At 44.1% G+C, this 20,494-nt stretch overlaps 1 protein-coding gene across 1 annotated transcript in view; it reads left to right on the top strand.

The window, feature by feature from the left end:
* LOC145358344 (putative G-protein coupled receptor 82) overlaps positions 1-20,494 on the top strand; it is a 37,071-nt gene that overhangs the window by 9,727 nt on the left and 6,850 nt on the right. The window lies entirely within an intron of this gene.

Here is a 20,494-nt window from a genome sequence, read left to right on the forward strand (position 1 = left end):
TGCGGACAATACAAATAACTTCCCAGAAATGCTAGGGAACCAAGGGTCTAGGGAGAAGGAGGAATGGAAGGAAATTAATATTCACAGAAAAATAGTGCTGGAGAAATGAATGGGACTGAGAGCTGATAAATCCTCAGGTCTGATCATCTACAATCCACGGTCTAGAGGAGGTGGCCATGGAAATAATGGGAGCATTGGTTATCATTTCCAAAATTCCATAGATACTGGAACAGTCCCTGCAGATTGGAGGGTGGCAAATGTAATCCAGCTATTTTGAAAAAGGGTTAAGTTTTTGGTTACTGACTGGTTAGCCAAACATCAGTAGTAGGGAATATGCTGGAGTCTATTGTAAAGGATGTGATAACAGGACACTGAAAAAACAGGATTAGACAAAGTCAACACTGATTTATGCAGGTGCTGTTGACGTACCTAATGGACTTCTTTGAAGATGTAACTGATTGAACAGATAAGGGTGAACCAGTGGATGTGGTGTATTTAGAGTTTTAGAAACTTTTGATCAAGATAAAAGATTAGTGTACAAAATTAAAGCACACAGAATTTGGGGTAGCATGATGGTATGGATCGAATGTTGGTTAGCAAACAGAAAACAGCATAGGAATAACTGGGGTTTTTGGAAGTGACAGTCTGTGACTAGGGGGGTTCCCACAGGGCTTGGTACTTGGGCTCCAGCTATTCACATTTGGATGATTTGGATGATTTTGACAGACAAGGGAAATAAGAACATAAGAATATAAGAAATAGGAGCAGGAGTAGGCCATCCAGCCCTTCGAGCCTGCCCCGCCATTCAATAAGATCATGGCTGATCTGTCGCTGCTCAGTTCCACTTTCCCGCTTTCTCCCTATAACCCTTAATCCCCTCTCTTATCAAAAACCCATCAACCCGCGTCTCAAAAATATTTAGCGAGGCAGCCTCCACCACTTCAACGGGCAGAGAATTCCAGAGATTCACCACCCTTTGAGTGAAGAAGTTCCTCCTCAACTCCGTTCTAAACCGCCCCCCTTTTATCTTGAGGCTGTGCCCCCTGTCTTTTTTGAGCGGGAAGAGTCTCTCCACCTCTATCCTATCCATCCCATTCATCATCTATAAGCACCAGATCCAAGATAGCTCGCTCCCTCGTCGGCTCCAACACACACTGTTCGAGGAAACTATCCCAGCAGCATTCCAAGAACTCTTTCTCGAGCCCCCCGCGTCCAACATGGGTCGACCAATCAATATGCAGATTGAAATCCCCCATAACTACGGCTGTCCCATTCCTGCACGCCGCACTTATTTGCGCGTTAACAGCCTGCCCCACCTCCAGATCATTATTCGGGGGCCTATAGACGACACCCACCAGCGTCTTCCTCCCTTTGCTGTTCCTAATCTCCACCCACAACGATTCCACCCTCTGCTCCTTGGCTCCAATATCATCCCTTGCTACCACCGTGATGCTATCCTTAATCAGCAGAGCTACGCCCCCCCCTTTTCCCTCCTGCCTATCCTTCCTAAACACTTGATAGCCCTGTACATTCAGCTCCCAGTCCCTGTCACCCTGCAGCCACATCTCTGTAATGGCCACCAGATCGTATCCATTTGTGTCGATCTGCGCCACCAGCTCATCCACTTTATTCCGAATGCTTCTTGCATTCAGATAAAGCGCTTTCATCCCAGCCTTCACCTGGACCCTATTTGCCGTAACGCCACCTACCATACTCACGCCCCCTACTCCCTCTATTATTGGGACATCCTCGGCCTCTACCCTTACCTGTACCCTCTCCTTAACTTTAGACCTCGTAACATCACCTACCCTCGCACCCTCCCCCCCCTAATTAGTTTAAAGCCCTGTCTACAGTCCTCTTTACTCGATTCGCCAGCACTCTGGTCCCAGCACGGTTCAGACCAACCCCATCCCGCCCAAACAGGTCCCACCTACCCCAATACTGGTGCCAATGCCCCATAAATTCAAACCCATTCCTCCCACACCAATCCCTGAGCCACCCATTCACTTCCTTAATCCTCAGTCTGCATTTTGCTTACGTCGCCGGCACCCACATGTACCACAACGATCGGATTCTCACCCTCCCACTCCAGGTTCCTCTGCAGCCCAGCTGCGACATCCCGTACCCGAGCACCAGGCAGACAACACACCCTTCTGTGCACTTTGTCATTGTGACAAAGGATAGTGTCAATACCCTTCACCCCACTATCCCCAATCACTACTACGTTCCTTTTCCCCTTCTCTTTGCCTATGTCCTGCTGCATCACTGTACCGTGTGCAGTTTGCTCACCAACCTCACCTGCCTCGTTCTCGTCCAGCCTGGAAGCAAGAACCTCAAACCTGTTATGCAGATTAAGAGGCTGAGGCCTCCGCTCCTCACCCCCCTTCCTCCTCCCAGCAGCCCCCTCTTGTCCCTGACCCTTAGAGTTAGCCAGTCTAGGGGGGGTGGATGTCTCTTGCACCCCATTGACAATGGCACCCTCTCTCCCCCTGATGAGCCTCAGTGTCTGTAGCTCAGATGCCAGCTCATTTACCCTGAGCTGGAGCTCCTCCAGCAACCTGCACTTACTGCAGACATGGTCACTGGGAAGGACCCTGGGGTTCACCAGTTCCCACATCATACAGAAACCACACATCACATGCCCCTCCATTATTCACTGTAGTAGTTTTGAAAAAAATTTTTTTTGTTGTTTTTTTTCCCCTTGTTTTTCAAACGAACTCACCTGGCCTTTTTTCTTTCCAGCCCTTTTTGATATTAAGCCCTAATAGCTCACTCTGCTTCCCACTCACTCCGTTGCCCGCTCAGACGCTGCCCGCTGTCTACACCAGGCCTCCTTTTAAACCTGGCGCTGATTTAAAGCTGATGGCCCACAACTGCCTGCTAACCACTCCCTCAGAATTCTTAAAGCAGTAAATACAATAAATAAATGCTTTAAACAGTTCCACAAAGAACAAAGTGCTTTAAACTTATTTTAAACATGTTTTTAACAGGTAAAATCTTAGCTCTCTCTCTCTGCTCCTTCACTCGTCTGCTCCAGCAAACAATGGAAGGAGAAAGCGGGAAAGTGGAACTGATCCACTTCAGATCAGCCATGATCTTATTGAATGGCGGGGCAGGCTCGAAGGGCTAGATGGCCTACTCCTGCTCCTATTTCTTATGTTCTTAAGTAATATTCCCAAATTTGCTGATGACACAAAATTTGGTGAGAAGGGGAATGGTGAGGAGGATGTCAAGAGGCTTCAAGGTGACTTACACAAGTTGAGTGAGTGTGCACATACATGGCAGATGCAGTATAATGAGTAAAATGTGAAGTTATTCCACGTTGGATGGAGAAACAGAATGGCAGAGTACTATTTAAATGATGGGAGGTCAGGAAATGTTGGCATACAAAGGGACCTGGCTGTCCTAATGTACCAATCACTTGCAGTTACAGCAAACAGTTAGGAAGACAAATGTATGTTGACCTTCATTACAAGAGGACTTGAGTACAGAAACAAGGATGTCTTGCTGCACCTGTACAAATCCTTGGTAAAACTAAACCTGGAGTATTGTGTGCAGTTTTGGTCTCCCTGTCCATGAAAGAATATATTTGTCATAGAGGGAGTGCAGCAAAGTTTCATCAGACTGATTCCTGGAATGGCAAGACTGTTGTATGAGGAGAGATTGGGTTGACTGGAGCAGTGTTCACTGGAAGGGCATCTAATTGAAACATATAAAATTCTGACTGGGCTGGGCAGACTGGGTGGAGCGATGATGTTTCCTCTGACTCAGAGGATTCAGGACTCAGAATATGGAGCAGGCCATTTAGGACTGAAGTGAGGAGAAATTTTCACTCAGAGGGTGGTGAACCTATGGAATTTGCTATCAAAGAGGGCTGGGGAGGTCGCTTCACTGAATATATTTAAGAAGGAAATAGATATAATTTAGACTCCAAAGGTATGAAGGTATATGTGGAGACTGCATGAATATGGTGTTAAGATAGAAGATCGCCATGGTCATATTGAATGGTGGAGCAGGCTCAAAGGGCCTGTTTTGCTCACATTTTCTACGTTTCTACATTTCTGTGATTATGGGTTTACACCATAAATTTAGAGTATGTTCAAAGTGGACTGAATTTAAACTTGTGCACTGTAAATACTCCCAAAATCAGCTGAACTTGTTTCTTTAAATATTTTTCACCATGGATATGGCTGACAGTGCCCACCTGACAGTGCCAGTCTGGCACACTGGCAGTCCCAGTTGGGCACTGCCAGTGTGGCAGGGCAGTGCTAACGCAGTGGGGCATGAGTGGGGGTGGGGCCTGAGTGCAGGTAGAGCCTGAGCTGTGGCTATGACAGGGGGGCTATGCCGGAAGTCTATGTGGGGGAGGGGGAGTCGTGAAGGAGGGGGCATAAAGGAAGGCCCATTGAGAAGGCCTAAATGCCAGCGATCTGTGTTGGGGAGGGGTTGGGGAAACATGCTGCTGAAGAGAGGTGTAGGTGTTGCAATGAATGGAGGGAGTGTACTGTGAGATTGGTGCGCCTTTTCAAAGCTGTGCCTGATCATTTTGCAGCCAGGCTCAGCTCCGTACTTAGGCCTCACCCCTCTCAGAACCGGTGCGCCACTCCCCACTCCCCCAGAATTACTAAGCATGGGATAATTCCAGCACGGAACGCTTTGGTTTTCTCGCCAGAAATTTTGGTGGCTTCATTCTACATGAATGTTCAACCTGCTTTGACAGCCACTGCATGGCAACAGTTCATCGTTACTTAGCAAATTGCTAGAACACCAATGTCTACCTGCCTGTTATCACATTAAGTGAACATGTCTGACAGCACACAAGGTATAAAGCAACACAAACGTTTAAGTACATGACTTGTCTAGTTTGATCTGACCGTAACTTGGTTTCCATTGACTCAAGAGTGAAACAGTTGGTTATAAACATTTGAGCCTCATTATTTGCCTTACCAGAACTTCATACTTGACCAAAGCAGGGGAAAGAAAGATTGATGAGTTTCAAAACAAAAAAAACCCAAAAATACAACCAATAAGGTCTCAAAAATCAGAAGGAGATGCAGAGTGCTTCCGAAAGCTTCAGTAACTTCAGGTGGGCAGGTGGGAGGAGGGTAACCTAGGAAAGTGGTTCGCAAGCAAATGAAAGGATTGAGGTAATCCACAAAGACAAATCACTGAGAGCCACGTGAAGCACATTCTCAATAACTTCTAACTAACAGTCTGAAAAACATGCTAGTTAGGTGCATTGGCCATACTAAATACTCCCTCAGTGTACCCGAACAAGCGCCAGACTGTGGCAACTAGGGGATTTTCACAATAACTTCATTGCCGTGTTAATGTAAGCCTACTTGTGATACTAATAAATAAACTGAAACTTAATGTCCTTTGGGGAAGGAGATCTACCTTCCTTACCTGGTCTGGCCTACTTGTGACTCTAACAAATAAACTTTAACTTTATATTTCAACTTTACCAAAGAGAAGAAAAGTAAGGTAAGTTTAACAATTCATTGGATTCTGGTATTTCTTTAAAGAAATTAGCATTCTACGTAACGTTATCTATTTTCTCTTTTAAAAATGTGCTCCATGTATAATGCAAGTCTGAATGATATTGTTGAAATTACAAATTGCATGGCACAGAAAACTGCGCACAGGGGAGAAATTCGCTTGCAAAGGCACCACATGGAGTTGCATCAATTTCAGGGGCCTGGGGGACAGATGCAGTCAGTGTTGTGGCCACCCCTTGCATGGTTCAGAAGGGATCCACCTATGCTATCAAATGAGGAATGCCTAGCATAGCTTCCCATCTTGAAGAGTGACATACGCCTGCTTGGCAAGGCCAACAGCAGTGCCACATAAAGGAATTTCTCCCTCATGACGCCCACCATCTTCCTTTATCTATGCTGCCTTCTTTGGATCTAGATATTGTGAAATATCTGGCCCACTGGTAGGTAGAGCTTAATGTCACATATTCATCACATGTTAACATCTATCAGTTGATTCACCCACATGTCATTCCTATTAATTGCCCTGGCATCTCTGCTTAATCTGAAGAAGAGGATGTGGTGTGCTCAGATGTCAGATATCAGTATTACAGGAACATAGCGTGATGGGGACTTTTCATCGTGTTGTTTCTCCAAAAAGATCTGACTCTCAGTTACAAAAGCATCTTGGCACCTTTATCTGTCACAATCCAATTGTGGCAAAGTTGAAATTCACACATTCACTCAGGCCAGGCATTCGGTTCACATTTAAGGGCAGCTCAGATGGACAGTGGTTAGCATTGCTGCCTTACAGCGCTAAAAGCCTGGGTTCAATTCTGGCCTCGGGTGATTGTGAAGAGTTTGCACGTCGTCTGCGTGTCTGCATGGGTTTCCACCAGGCGCTCAGTTTCCTCCCACAGTACAAAGATGTGCCGGTTAGGTTGATTGGCCAGGCTAAATGCCCCTTAGTTACGGGGACGAGCAGAGTAAGTATGTGGGGCATCGGTGGGATTGTTGTTGGTACAGGGTCGATGGGCTGAATGGCATCCTTTTGCACTATAACTCTATGGGATTCTATAACTCTATGATTCTAAAGTCCCTTAAAGGGCACATTATTTAACTGAATGTCTTCCTAATTATTTCTACCATACCTTTCATTATTCCATATATGTGCTGAAGCCCATAATTTTCTTTTTGAAAAATTTTTGCTTTAAGTTATCAAGATCATGCTTCTCACAATCACATTTCAATCTTTTTGATGTGTCTTCTCGCTGATACAGAGATACAGCCTGTGAAAATACCATTGGACAAAGTTCCTTTGGCTTATTTTCTCTGTAATTTGCATAATTTTAATGTCAAGTCAAGCTGGTGAAGTCTCGTTTTCAAAAATAAGCACAAGTTAGTACTTGGGCAATAAATAGATTGTTAGTGCTCATTTTAGCACCAAATTGGTGCTAAAGTGTCCTCCATAGTTCCCGGTCTGAACTGCTGCAGTTGAATTGTTCTAATATTCCTGAAGATTATTTTAATAGGTGTTGATGAAACCTGCCATAAATTACATTAGACTTTGCCACAGACGCTCTCTGGGAATTGGCCAAAGGCACATTTTAGTCACGGCAAATCTTGCCAGCATTAAGTCTATGTTCTCGTTGCAATTTTGATAGTTTTCAGTGAAAATGGGTGGCATAGTGATTAGCACTGCTGCCTCACAGTGCCAGGGACGCGGGTTCGATTCCCAGCTTGGGTCACTGTCTGTGCGGAGTCTGCCCATTCTCCCCATGTATGTGTGGGTTTCCTCCAGCTGCTCCAGATTCCTCCCACAGTCCGAAAGGTGCACTGGTTAGGCGTATTGGCCATGCTAAATTCTCCCTTGGCGTACCTGAACTGGTACCAGAGTGTGGCAATTAGGAAATTTTCATACTAACTTCATTGCAGTGTCAGTATAAGCCTACTTGTGACGCAAATAAATAAACTAAACTAAAACTAAATTAAGTTCTCCCTCAGTGTACCCAAACAGGAGCCAGAGTGTGGTAATTAGGGGATTTTCACAGTAACTTCTTTGCAGTGTTAATGTAAGTCTACTTGTGAAACTAATGAAAAAAAAATAAACTGAATTCATCGAGACACAGGATAAATTTCACAATAATGGATGTTGACTTTTGGGAAAAGGGGAAAATTTGCAAACCAGACAGCTGTCTTGCGCTGTAGTTCTGTGGTTCGTTCATTTCCATACAGGATGTCCACTTATGTTGTAACTTGCATAAAATAATGCAAGTCAGAGTAGACAGACAGTTCTCTAACACGTTAAATTGGGGTATAAATGCACCTATTTGCACTGTTTGCTTTGTTGCTTTCCCTTCTCGATGAAATCCCTACTCCAATCGGAGCAGTTCAACAATATGTTCAAGGGGGTATGTTTGCTACGGAGGAACAACATTATTAAAAGGAACGTCTTCACTGGATGCAATTTACTGGCAAAACAATATTTGAAAAAGAAATATAGCTGGCAGAATCTACGGAGCAGTTTGTTTTATTGGGATAAATTATTATTGATGAATTCCGACCTAGAATTAGAACAGGCAAATTAAACGAAGTAACAAAGGCAACTTTGTATATATAGCAGTTGCTATTTGATCACAATTTTCCTTTCTATCTTCAAAATAGCAGGGAAAAATCAAAGGCAAGCTTTAGATTTAAGGAGTAGCAACATGAAAAACAGGGCTACATTTTTAAGCAAAAAGCAGAATGCTGCAGAAGCTGAAAATCTGAAATAAAAGTTGGAAATGCAGGGGCAGCACAGTGGTTAGCACTGCCGTCTCCCAGTGCGAGGGACCTGGGTTCGATTCCCAGCTTGGGTCACTGTCTGTGTGGAGTTTGCACATTCTCCTCATGTCTGTGTGGGTTTCCTATGGGTGCTCTGGCTTTCTCCCACAATCCAAAGATACGCGAGTTAGGTTGATTGGCCAAGCTAAATTACCCCTTAGTGTCAGTGGTCAATAGGGTAAATACATGGGGATAGGGCCTGGGTGGGATTTTGGTTGGTGCTGACTCGATGGGCTAAATGGCCTCCTCCTGCACTGTCGGGATGGAATTCTATGAACCACTCAGCGAACAAAGATCCGTTTCAAAAAATGGTCTCAAATCTGCGACCTGACTTCCGATTAAAGGCCTGGAATAATTTATTTTTAATTCATTGATGGGAAGTGGGCATTGCTGGCTGGCCAGCATTTATTGCCCATCCCTAATTACCTGAGGAAAGTAGGGAATCAATCACATTCTGCGGGGTCTAGAGTCAAATGTAGGCCAGACTGGTAAGGATGGCAGATTTTCTTCCCTAAAGCGCATTAGTGAACCAGATGGATTTTTCTGACAATCAACTATGGTTTCATGGTCACCAGTATATTCTTAATTCTGGATTTTTTTTTAATTGAACTCAAATTCCACCATCTGCTGTGGCGGGATTTGATACTGGATCCTCAGAACGCTAGCTGAGTTTCTGGATGAATAGTCTAGCAATAATACCACTCAGCTATTGCCTTCCCCATGAATGCGAACATACATATTAGGAGCAGTAGTAGACCACAAACCCCCTTGAGCTTACTCCACCATTTAATATGATCATGGGTGATCTGTTTGTAACTTCAGCCCCACAGTTCTGCCTACTCCTGATAACTTTTCACCTTCTTGTTAATCAAGAATCTATCTAGCTCTGTGTAAACTGACATGGTTTCTCACCAGAGATGCTGCCAGAACCTGCAATATCTTCTGTCTTGTTTTTACATAGACTCCGTAGAATTCCTACACTGCAGAAGGAAGCCATTCGGCCCATTAAATCTGCAATCATAATCCCATCAGCCCTATCCCCATAACCCCATGCATTTAACCTAGCTGGTACCTAAGGGGCAATTTAGCATAGCCAATCCACCTATTGGGCACATCTTTGGACTGTGGGAGGAAACCAGGGCACCCAGAGGAAACCCACACAGACACGTGGAGAGTGTGCAAACTCCATACAGACAGTGACCCATGCTGGGGATCGAACCCAGGTCCCTAGCGCTTGAGGTAGCGGTGCTAACCACTGTACCACCATGCTGCCCTATTAACGCTACATTTTTAACCCTATGCTTTTTGCATTCTTTCTGCCTGATCAGATGTTTGCAGATTTTACCAGGAGCCAAATTACATATTGATAATTTGTGAAAAGGGTTCAGGGTTAGAAACGGTGCTTTTAGCTGCAGGATCTGTCATTAGGTGGCTGGGATCAAAGTCCTTCAGCCTCCCCTGATTTTAAAGAAATGTGAGCCATCTCAACCTATTCTAACTGAGTATGAAAGGGACTGACCATCTGACACAACCACAATGATTACTGATGTGGGAAGATGAGAATCCCCTGTCACTCTCGGGTCTGGAAATGAGACTCTTTGTGTGGAGCTCAGTTCCGCATGTGACTTACATTAAAGCTGAAGTAGTTGCTGCTGCTAGTGAGTCTAACCTTGTATGAAATCTGTAGGGTGGGACATACCTCTGGCCTGGTCTCCCGAAGCAGCTGCTCAAGTCAGAGTTCAGTCACAGCAGGGAACTCCCAGTAGGGCAACAGAAATGCCTTGGAATGTCCTTAAAGTATCCCCAAAGAGATGATTAGACTTCACCACCAACTGATGGGAGTCCCTACCTTGTAACTGAGAAGGTTTGTTCCACAAAGTATCGAGCATATCGCGTCGGGAACATGAAGAGGCAAAGTTGGAAAGAGTGCGCAAACCACCAATCACCTCATCTAGCTGACCCTTAAGCACTATCTAGTCCCCTTTTCTATCCACCTTCTCCTGACCCCTCCCCACCCTGTGCCAGAAGATTGCTCATTGGCCTTGTCAGCCATCTTGGAACCATCAAACCAGCGTGGAAGCCAATCATCCTCGGTCCCCAAGGAAGAGTGTAAAACTGAAGAACATTTGAACCGATATATGTGACATCTTGATGAACACAAATAACTGCTCAACAGAATCCAGAGTTTCTGAAAAACAACTATTCAAGGCCATTGAATCTTACAGGACTGTTCTGACAGTCTTGCCTTTAAGTTATGTTGGAAGGATATTTAAACTTTAGCTTGAAGTTCTTTTTCATTTTTGTATAGGAGTGTGGAGGTTTATGGGGATAGGGCCTGGGTGTGATTGTGGTCGGGACAGACTCGATGGGCCAAATGGCCTCCTTCTGCACTGTAGCGATTCTATGTTTCTATAGACTTTTTTTGCTAAAAGATTTACATTTAACAGTACAACAAAAAATAGTTTTGAAAACCCGAATCAAGACTCAGTTTACTCGATGTGGTTCTCAGTAATGGTTTCCTGTTTATAGTATTGTGAGATTGACACTGAATGCCATGCTATTTGGCCACAATAAGTCTGTTCCTCTTTGCAAACACTGAAATTGGGTTAAACGTAATATTAAACATTTCCAATACGTGTTAATATTAACAAAAATAATCTGTGACAGGCACTTATCCGAAGCTTGGTTTCACGTAGAATTGAAAGTATTAGTAAATCAAAGCTCTTCACGACAAATTCAGAGTAAAAGTGCGAGTTGCCGGACTTTTGACCTGTGTTTAAATTTTTATGCAGGGGGTTATTTAGCTTTTCAGGCTGCGGTGCAAAACACAACCTGGACAAGTGGGTGGTCGGGGAAATCCAGTTGCGTTCCGAAAAGCTGTCATTGCAAACCACAGAGCGCTTGAAAGAAATTGCACACGATAGATGTTTTTGTTGGCTCACTGAAACATAAAAAACATAGAAGATAGGAGCAGGAGGAGGCCATTTGGCCCTTCAAGCCTGCTCCGCCATTCATTACGATCGTGGCTGATCGTCCAACTCAGTAGCCTAACCCTACTTCTTCCCCATAACCTCTGAGCCCATTCACCCCATGTGCTGTATCCAGCCACCTCCTGATTACGTTTAGAAGTCAAACTTCTAAATTGTTTAGTAAAGAGAAGCTGCAGGAGTTGCTCTCTGAGTAAGAGAAATGCAGAAGAATATTTTTAAGGAGATTATGCCCAAACTTTCGATTTGGGATGTACAACATGCTGAATTGTAGAGACACATTCAATTATGACATTCAAAAGGGAATTTCTTGAGTACCTGCAGGGCAATTGGGCAAAAGTGGGGCAGCGGGACTGGCTAACTTCCCCTTGTAGAAAGCCAACATAAATTCGACAAATATCCTGACCCCCCCCTTCCATTTACTTACGGTACTTCAACTGTTGTCGGCCTAGGAGAGAAGTATACAATAAATGCCAGAGCCCTTAGAAGCATTAACATACCGAGGGTCCACTGTTCCCTGAAAGTTACAACATAAGTAGATAATGTGATCAAGAATGTTTGCTTTATCATCCTGGGCATAGAGTACAAAAAAAATCGCAAGTCACGTTGTAGCTGTACAGAAATATATTTTGGTCACATTTGAAATATTGTGTACAGTTCTGTTCACAACATTACCAGAAGGATGTGGAAACTTTGGGAAGGGCACCAAAATTGTTTACCAGGATGTTGCCTAGTTTGGAGGGTATTAGCTATGAGGAAAGATTGGACAAAGTTGATTTGTTTTTACTTGAATGTTGGAAACTAGGGGGTGACCTGATAGAAATTTACAAAATTATGAGAGGCATGGATAGTTGGAGTCTTTTTCCCAGAGTCGAAATGAAAATTACAGTGGAACATAGGTTTATGGTAAAAGGGAGAAAATTTAAAGGAGATGTGAGAAGGAAGTTTTTTTACACAGAGGGTGGCAACTGCCTGGAATGCGTTGTCAGAGGAGGTGGTAGAAGCGGATACAATCACAATGTTTAAGAGTCATTTTGACTGATTAATAAATAGTCAGGGAATAGAGGGATATGGACTGCATAGAGGAAAAAGGTATTTTGTTTAGAAATGTGTTGATGTAGGCTTGGTGGGTCGAAGGGCCTGTTCCTGTGCTTTACTCTTCTGGTCATTCTTTATTGAATTGTTCCACAGTAAGTGGGTAGCATGATGGCACTGCTGCCCCACAGTGCCCAGGACCTGGCTTTGTTTCTCAGCTTGAGTCACTGTGCGGAATCTGCTCGTTCTCCCTGTGTCTGCATGGGTTTCCTCTGAGTAGTCTGGTTTCCTCCCACAGTCCAAAAATGTGCTGATGAGGTGCATTGGTCAAGCAAAATTCTACCTCAGTGTATCTGATCAAATGCTGGAGTGTTGCAACTAGGGGATTTTCACAATAGCTTCATTGTTACTGTAAGCCTACTCGTGACACTAAAAAATAAACTTTAGATGGTAAGATATTAAACTTGACCTTTAAAAAAACAAATACATCATTATATGGCCGAGTTTAAGTTTTTTTTAATCAGTCAAAATTGCAGAAATACTCAACTTTTCCAATAGCAGAATTAATAGTTCAATGGTTTTTAACTTTTTAAAAAAATGAATACTCCATGGTTGGTTAGGCTGTTAACTTTCTTGCTAGATATTCTTAGCAAATCCTATTTAGAGCATATAAAATGTCCACATATAGTTTGCGCTTTCTGTCAGTGTCACAGTTACTTTCTAACACACTTCAAATATCACACTGCAAACACTTCAGATAACACATCAGACTATAGCACATCCTTTGGGTAAGACTTTCACTGGGTCAAAACCCACCCACTTGCACAGAGATAAGATCAGGTCACTTGATTCTGCGTGGTGCCATATGAGAGATTAGGTCGGAGTTATTCATAGAATACAACAGGCCATTCGGCCCAACAGGTCAGGCTGGTATTAATGCTCAGCTCGAGCTTCTTCCCATTCTTCTTAATCTAACTCCATTTGCATAGCTTCCCATTCCCTTCCAAAGCTTTGTTTGAATTTCCTATTTTTCTTGACGACACTTTAATTTTTTTCATTTACCCCACAAGTGGAAACACTCCCCGTGTCACGGTGAGGCAATGGCCCATTGGCATTAATGCCAGACTATTAACCCAAAAACTCAGCTGCTAATGTTCTGGGGACCTGTGTTCGAATCTGGCCACAGCAGATGATGGAATTTAAATTCAATTAAAAAAAAAGAGATCCTCTAGTCATCTATTCTTGAAAGAATTGGTGTCATCCATGTAAATTATTTTTTACAGTTCTTTCTAGTGTCTCAATGTTCTTTTGACATTATGGCAACCAGAACTGTACACTGTACTCCAAGTGTAGTCAAATAAAGGTTCAATGCAAGCTTAGCAAGATCTTCCCTATTTGTCAATTCCATTGCTATCCACTGTTAAATCTAATTTATCAATCATCTATTTCTAATCATACACAGCAGAGACTTACAGCCTGAACTGCCGTTTATGCCATAACTTTTCCCTAAATTTGCTTCCTAGCAGTATTGCTGATTCTGCTGTTGTATTGAATACTGCTGGGAGCTAGGATGTCAGCCCAGCACTGGGGGGGTTACTCCACCTAATAACAGAGTTACAAAATCTCTCAATGGACCCAGAAAATCTGAAGGAACACATTAGGAATAAGATTCCACACTCCATTCAGTAAGACAGTCAAAGATGCAGCACAGCTACAGCTTACCAAGCCTGCGGTTTCTACCCCTCTGTTCACCTACCGTTCGTGTCTATCAAGACACCTCAAGGTACTTTACGTATATTGCATGCTGCATAGACTAATTTATCCCAGACATCGCACTCTTTCATCACAGTTAACTAGAATTTTTTTTACCATTACTGTGGGTTTTGAGGTTGTGCTTGGCCAAGACTGATAGACACTGCTGTTGGTAAACTTTATCTTTATCTTATTTGAACATTGTGCGGTACAAAGCTTAGCACGAGACTAAGGATAATCTGCACTGACATTCCGACAGAGCATCTGACCCAGGTCCTATCCCTGTAATCCCAAGTTAAATGCAATACAAGGCTTAGCATGAGGCTTCAGTCAGTAAGGGGCGCATAGTCAGGAGGCTATGCCTGAGTGAGATGGAGACCGAGTGAGTAAGGCCCAGTAAGTCTTTCCAGGTCTAAAGGTCAAGCTCCAACATAGAACTAACTTTCAAGTAAATTGAACTACCATTCCAGTGATGGTCTCCTTCTTGTAAATAAAAGGACACTTCTGTTTCTTCTCAGCGTTCCATTTTCAGTCTCTACAGGATAAGATCACAGATGGAATGCTTTTTCACCTGGCCTCTACAATTCTGGACACAAATCCATACTGGTTTCCCTGGCTGGAGTTCTGATGAATTCTGAACTCCACATTATTGGATATAGTTTCTGAATTGATTTGCATGATACTCAACATGATCTCTCTATATCTGCTGCTTTGAGACATGGCGTAAGTGTGTGTGGAATAACAGCAAGTTGAGGTGGGTGGGATGAGTCTATGGTCATCTTCCTATCATATGTTCTGATGGAGACAAACCATTCTGGAATGGAACAGAAACTCAGCAGTGCCACATGGATGTAGTCATTCTTTTTCATCTAAGCCGTTACTGTCCCTAATCCTCTTTTGGCAATCTCCATCTGAGTGAACTAGTCATGTGGCAAATGACTAGGTGGCACCTTAGCACAATGGTTAGCACTGCTACTTCACAGCTCCAGGGACCTGGGTTCAATTCCCAGCTTGGCTCACTGTCTGTGCACATGCTTCTCGTGTCTGTGTGGGTTTCCTCCTGGTGCTCTGGTTTCGTCCCACAGTCCAAAGATGTTCGGGTTAAGTTGATTGGCCATGCTAAAATTGCCCCATAGTGTCCTGAGATGAGTAGGTTAGAGGGATTAGAGGGTAAAATATGTAGGGATATGGGAGTAGGGCCTGGGTGGGATTGTGGTCGGTGCAGACTCGATGGGCCAAATGGCCTCTTTCCGTACAGTAGCGTTTCTGTGGTTCTAAATCCAGAGGGTCATACATTTATTTGTCAAATGTGGACCATTATCTGAAATGAGTAGATTTGGAATGGCATGTGTGGTCAAAACTTCTTTCAGTAATTTAGTGATGGATTCTGAGGTGGATCATGAAGATATTTAGCCTCAATCCATCCAGAGTAATGGCCAACAGCAATGAGGAACGTCTTCCCCCTGAGCTCGAAAGAGCCATTCCGAAATATTTCCAGGGTCCGGGTAGAAATGGGGATACTATCTGTGTTTATTTATTATTGTCACAAGTAGGCTTACATTAACACTGTAATGAAGTTTACTGTGAGAATCCCCTAGTTGCCACACTCTAGTTCGGGTGCACAGAGGGAGAATTTAGCATGGCCAATGCAACTAATCAGCATGCCTTTTGGACTGTGGGAGGAAACAAAAGCACCCGGGGGAAACCCATACAGACACAGTGAGAAAGTGCAGAGTTGCACAGACAGTGACCCAAGCCGGGAATGGAACCTGGGTACCTGACGCTGTGAGGCGGCAATGCTAACCACTGTGCCACCGTGCTGTCCACATGGTTCTCTTGGCTCCTGGAAATGGATTGCAGCGACGCAGCTCAAAATCATTTCCACCAAATGGAATTTTGTAGTGTAGCATAACACTTTGTAATGGTGAGGTGTCCCTGGGTGTATCCGCTGAATGATCTCAAATCTGAGAATTCTATTGTATAACCTGTCTCTCAATGTAGTTCAGTAATATGCCAACTTCAGCTGGCATTTTCTCTGCGCTGTCCTTATCCACGACATCAAGATGTCTTCTATGTTTGACATTTTGCTTCAGGATGAGATTATTAGGAACACATTCCAGCCACCCTTTGATACAGTTTTCCTGGAATTTAGCACGTTTCCATCTGTTTTTTTGTACCTTTCAAATTTTGTTTAGTGTCTGTGTTATTACTGTTAGAAATTTTGTGATCAATGAGGCATAAGATGCCACGGGCAGGATTTTCCAGCCCTGCCTGCGGCTGGTTCTTCTGTTCCTGCCGAAGGTAACCCCCGCCCCCCCTCCCCGCCACCCCACCCCTGTGGCAGGCTCCCTTGCATTGGGACCGGTGAGCCACACAAAACACTGTAGACATCGGCAGGACTGGAAGATCCCGCTGGCAGCCAATGGCCTCTGCTGCCGGAAAGCATATCACAGGGAATTGGAAAATCCCACCCCACATCTTCCAAAAAATTGATGTCTTTTTGTTCAGGCTTTTCAACATGAATATGTGAAATGCATTTGATTTGATCTGATTTATTATTGTCACATGTATTGGGATACAGTGAAAAGTATTGTTTCTTGCATGCTATACAAACAAAGCATACCGTTCATAGAGAAGGAAAGGAGAGAGTGTAGAATGTAGTGTTACAGTTATAGCTAGGGCTTGGAGAAAGATCAGCTTAATATATGGTAGATCTATTCAAAAGTCTTAATGGCAGCAGGGAAGAAGCTGTTCTTGAGTCGGTTGTTGTATGACCTCAGACTTTTGTACCTTTTTCCTGACAGAAGAAGTTGGAAGAGAGAATGTCCAGGATCCTTAACGATGCTGGTTGCTTTTCCAAAGCAGTAGGAAGTGTAGTTAGAGTCAGTTGGTGGGATGCTGGTTTGCGTGATAGACTGGGCTACGTTTACAACCCTTTGTAGTTACTTGTGGTTTTGGTCAGAGCTGGAGCCAAGCTGTGATACATCCGGAAAGATGTTTTCTATGGTGCATCTGCAAAAATTGGTGAGAGTCATAGCAGACATGCCAAATTACAGGCTGTGACTGTACATAAAAAGTAGTTTTGTACAACGTTCCTGATGCTATTTCATTGCATTCTCATCAATATTTTAATGAATGTAAGTTGCGTCTCGCCTGCTGTGAAACCATCCTTCAGATTTTATTGAATTCAATGTTGCTGTCAGGCCTATTGCCAGCTCAGCAACATTGAAAAACCAATTTCTCAATGCAGGATGTGGAAATTCCCATTTTTTGTCTGCCCTGAACAACTTGCTGAGAAAATTATGGGATGTGGAGCTTTGAAACCTATAATTTCAAAGAATGTAATTTAGTCAGTGGGTACTTAATTCCAGTTTTCTGATTCTTCCTTAACCCTTGGATTAGATCAGATCTAACTGCAGGTGGTCTTTCCAACTACAGAGCTTTCAACCTGAAATTTCCACTGGATTATATCTTAAGAAATGACAATAAAAGGATGCACTTATCTCATATTATAGTAGTGCTCACTTACATATTATAAGATTTTAAAAATATATCTGAACTAAGATTTACAGGGTTCACTTGCTTGCAATAACACTCCCCACCCTCCTCCCCCCAACATTCGTAAATCATGTCAGGGTCTAGACACTTAACCATTTGGCAAGAAAGAAGGGCGAATTCGGAGTTTATCGATCATTAATAATGTAATAGGTCAGAAAGAGCAATAACCGTGTCAATTCACAGTAATTAGCAGTGGTTAACAGTAAGAGGAGAAAACTTAACTTTAACAATTGAACAGACTTTTCTCCACCCTGAGACCGTGGTGAAGTAACAACTCAGATGAATATTGAAAACAGCTCCCAGCACTTCTCTGAAACCATCCCTCTCTCCCCCTCACTACCCACAGGAGAGATGGGGGCGGTGGCAAGAAGGGGAAATGGGAAAATGGAAGTGAGAAAGAAGGATGAATGTCCCTATTTTACTATTTTAATTCTAAGTGCAGGGCGGACTTGAAACTGGGGGTGTTTCAGAAAGGACTTTTAGACCCGTTCTCAGGCACCCCCGTGTGTACTGTGGCTGAAAAAATACCAGCGATTCCAAATTGCACTGCAGAAGCCTGTGGGTGGAGCATAACGCACCTGAAACCCTGTAGTTCCGATCAGCGCCTCCAACTGCACATTCACAGTGAAAAAAAGAATGTGGTTCCTGTGCCACATCACTCCTGGGCTGGATGATGCCTACCCCTGGCCCCCACAGACATTGCCTCTTCCCCACAACCTTATCCACTGCCCAGATCAATTGCGGACCCCTCTCCCCTTGCCCCCCCCCACCACCAATCTCAAACAGAGTGACAGCGGACACCTCCTTTCCCCTCACTGATCTCAGGCAGAGTGGCAGCAGACCCCCCCTTCCCTCCCACTGATCACAGGCAGAGTGACAGCAGACTCCCCCTTTCCCCCTTACTGATCACAGGCAGATTTGCAGCAGACTCCCCCTTTCCCCCTTACTGATCACAGGCAGATTTGCAGCAGACTCCCCCTTTCCCCCTTACTGATCACAGGCAGAGTGGCAGCAGACCCCCTTGCTCTCCCACCGATCATAGACAGAGTGGCAGCAGACCCCTCCTTCCCCCTTGACTGATCTCAGGCAGCGTGGCAGCAAATTTAAATGCGTGCAAATGTATTTAAATGGCCGTCGTGCTCATTTCGGGTGCAGTACTGATTGTGGCCATTTTCAGGCCTTGGTAAAGGGCCAGCCAGCGTGGAGGCAGGCACAGATCGTGCTACTCGCTTCACACCCAACTTTATCAAGTTTTGGCACCCAAAAACGGACGCAACTTGGTGGTAAAATCGGGCCCAATAAAATGGATGAACGAGGTGAAACAAGATGAAATAAAATAAAGGGAAATGGGGTGAAGATGGAGGGGAGAGTTCATTCTTTGAAGTTGTTGAACTAAATGTTCAGTGCAGAAGGCTGTAAAGTGCCCAATTGGAAGATGAGGCGCTGTTCCTCCAGTTTGCATTGAGGTTTGCTAGAACATTGCAAAAGGCCAAGGACAGAATGTGGACAGGGGAGCAGAGTGGTGTGTCAAAGTGGCGAGTGACAGGAAGATCTGGATCTTGCCTGCAGTTGGACCAAAGGTGTTCATTGTTTGGTCTCTCCGGTGTAGAGGAGACCACATTGGGAACAGTGAATGCAATAGATCAGATTGAAGAAGTGTGTGTGAAGCACTGCTTCACCTGAAAGGGGTGTTTAGGAGCTGGGATGGTGAGCAGGGTGGAGGTAAAAGGGGGCAGGTGTTGTACTTTCTATGATTGCATGGGAAGGTGCTGTGGGCAAGGGGTGAGGTGTTGGGTGTGATGGAGGAGTAGGATGTCTCAGAGAGAATGGTCCCTGTGGAATACTGATGGGATGGAGGGGGAATGAGGAGAAGGTGTGTTGAGTAGTGGCTTTGTGCTGGAGTTGCTGGAAAAAAATTAAATCACAATTAATCGCAAAAAAATTAATCACAGTTAAGTCGGCCTACTTAACAGATGTGGCTGGTTTCCAATCCTTTAAGACTTGATTAGCTGTAAAGACTCACATTCTAATCAGTAATCTGTAAACTGAGTGTGTGCCTTTATATGCTCTGTTTGTGATCAGAACTCTCCACTCAGCTGACAAAGGGGCAAAGTGTTTGCTACCAAATAAACCTGTTGGACTTTAACCTGGTGTTGTGAGAGTTCTTACTGTGTTTACCCCAGTCCAACCCCAGCATCTCCACATCATAGTTTCCAAAAATGCAGGTTTAGCTTTTCTTGAACTGGCTTCCGTCAATTTTAGCAGAAATTGCCTAAGAATATATTAATTCAAACTACAAAATGATAGTCACACTGGTGATTTTGAAACTATCAGCAATACGTTGAATGAAGATGTGAGAGATTTCATGTGGTAGTGTGGTGAATCCTCTGCTCATTTTGCTGCACCTCACTGTCTTGCACTTCCCTCTGCAGATGTTTGTAGGAGCCTCTCATTGTCAATACAACAAGGGAAAGATTACATTGAGGTGCTTTCCCATTGCCTTTCTCACTTGTGCCTCAAGGGTTCACTTGTCCTGTTCTTGAAAGATCCCCTACCTACAAGCAGCTGTTGTTCCTCAGGATTTCCACCATCAGCACTGAAAATTTGATTGTTCCCCTATTGGTTATGGTTTGTAACCCTGAGCTGAGGAGCCTTAAGTGGGTCTACAGGAGACCTGCCAAAGAATAGAGCAGACAACCCCCTGAGGTTTCACATGACCCTGCTACCCCGTGTGTATATAGTGCCATTATTGTGCACTATATTATACAGACAGCATGGTGGCACAGTGATTAGCACTGCTCCCTCACAGCGCCAGGGATCTGGGTTCAATTCGGGCCTTGTTTGTGTGGAGCTTGCACATTCTCC

The sequence above is a fragment of the Carcharhinus amblyrhynchos genome, chromosome 25 (genome assembly GCF_965287045.1).
Source record: "Carcharhinus amblyrhynchos chromosome 25, sCarAmb.v2.hapA, whole genome shotgun sequence".
NCBI lineage: Eukaryota > Metazoa > Chordata > Chondrichthyes > Carcharhiniformes > Carcharhinidae > Carcharhinus > Carcharhinus amblyrhynchos.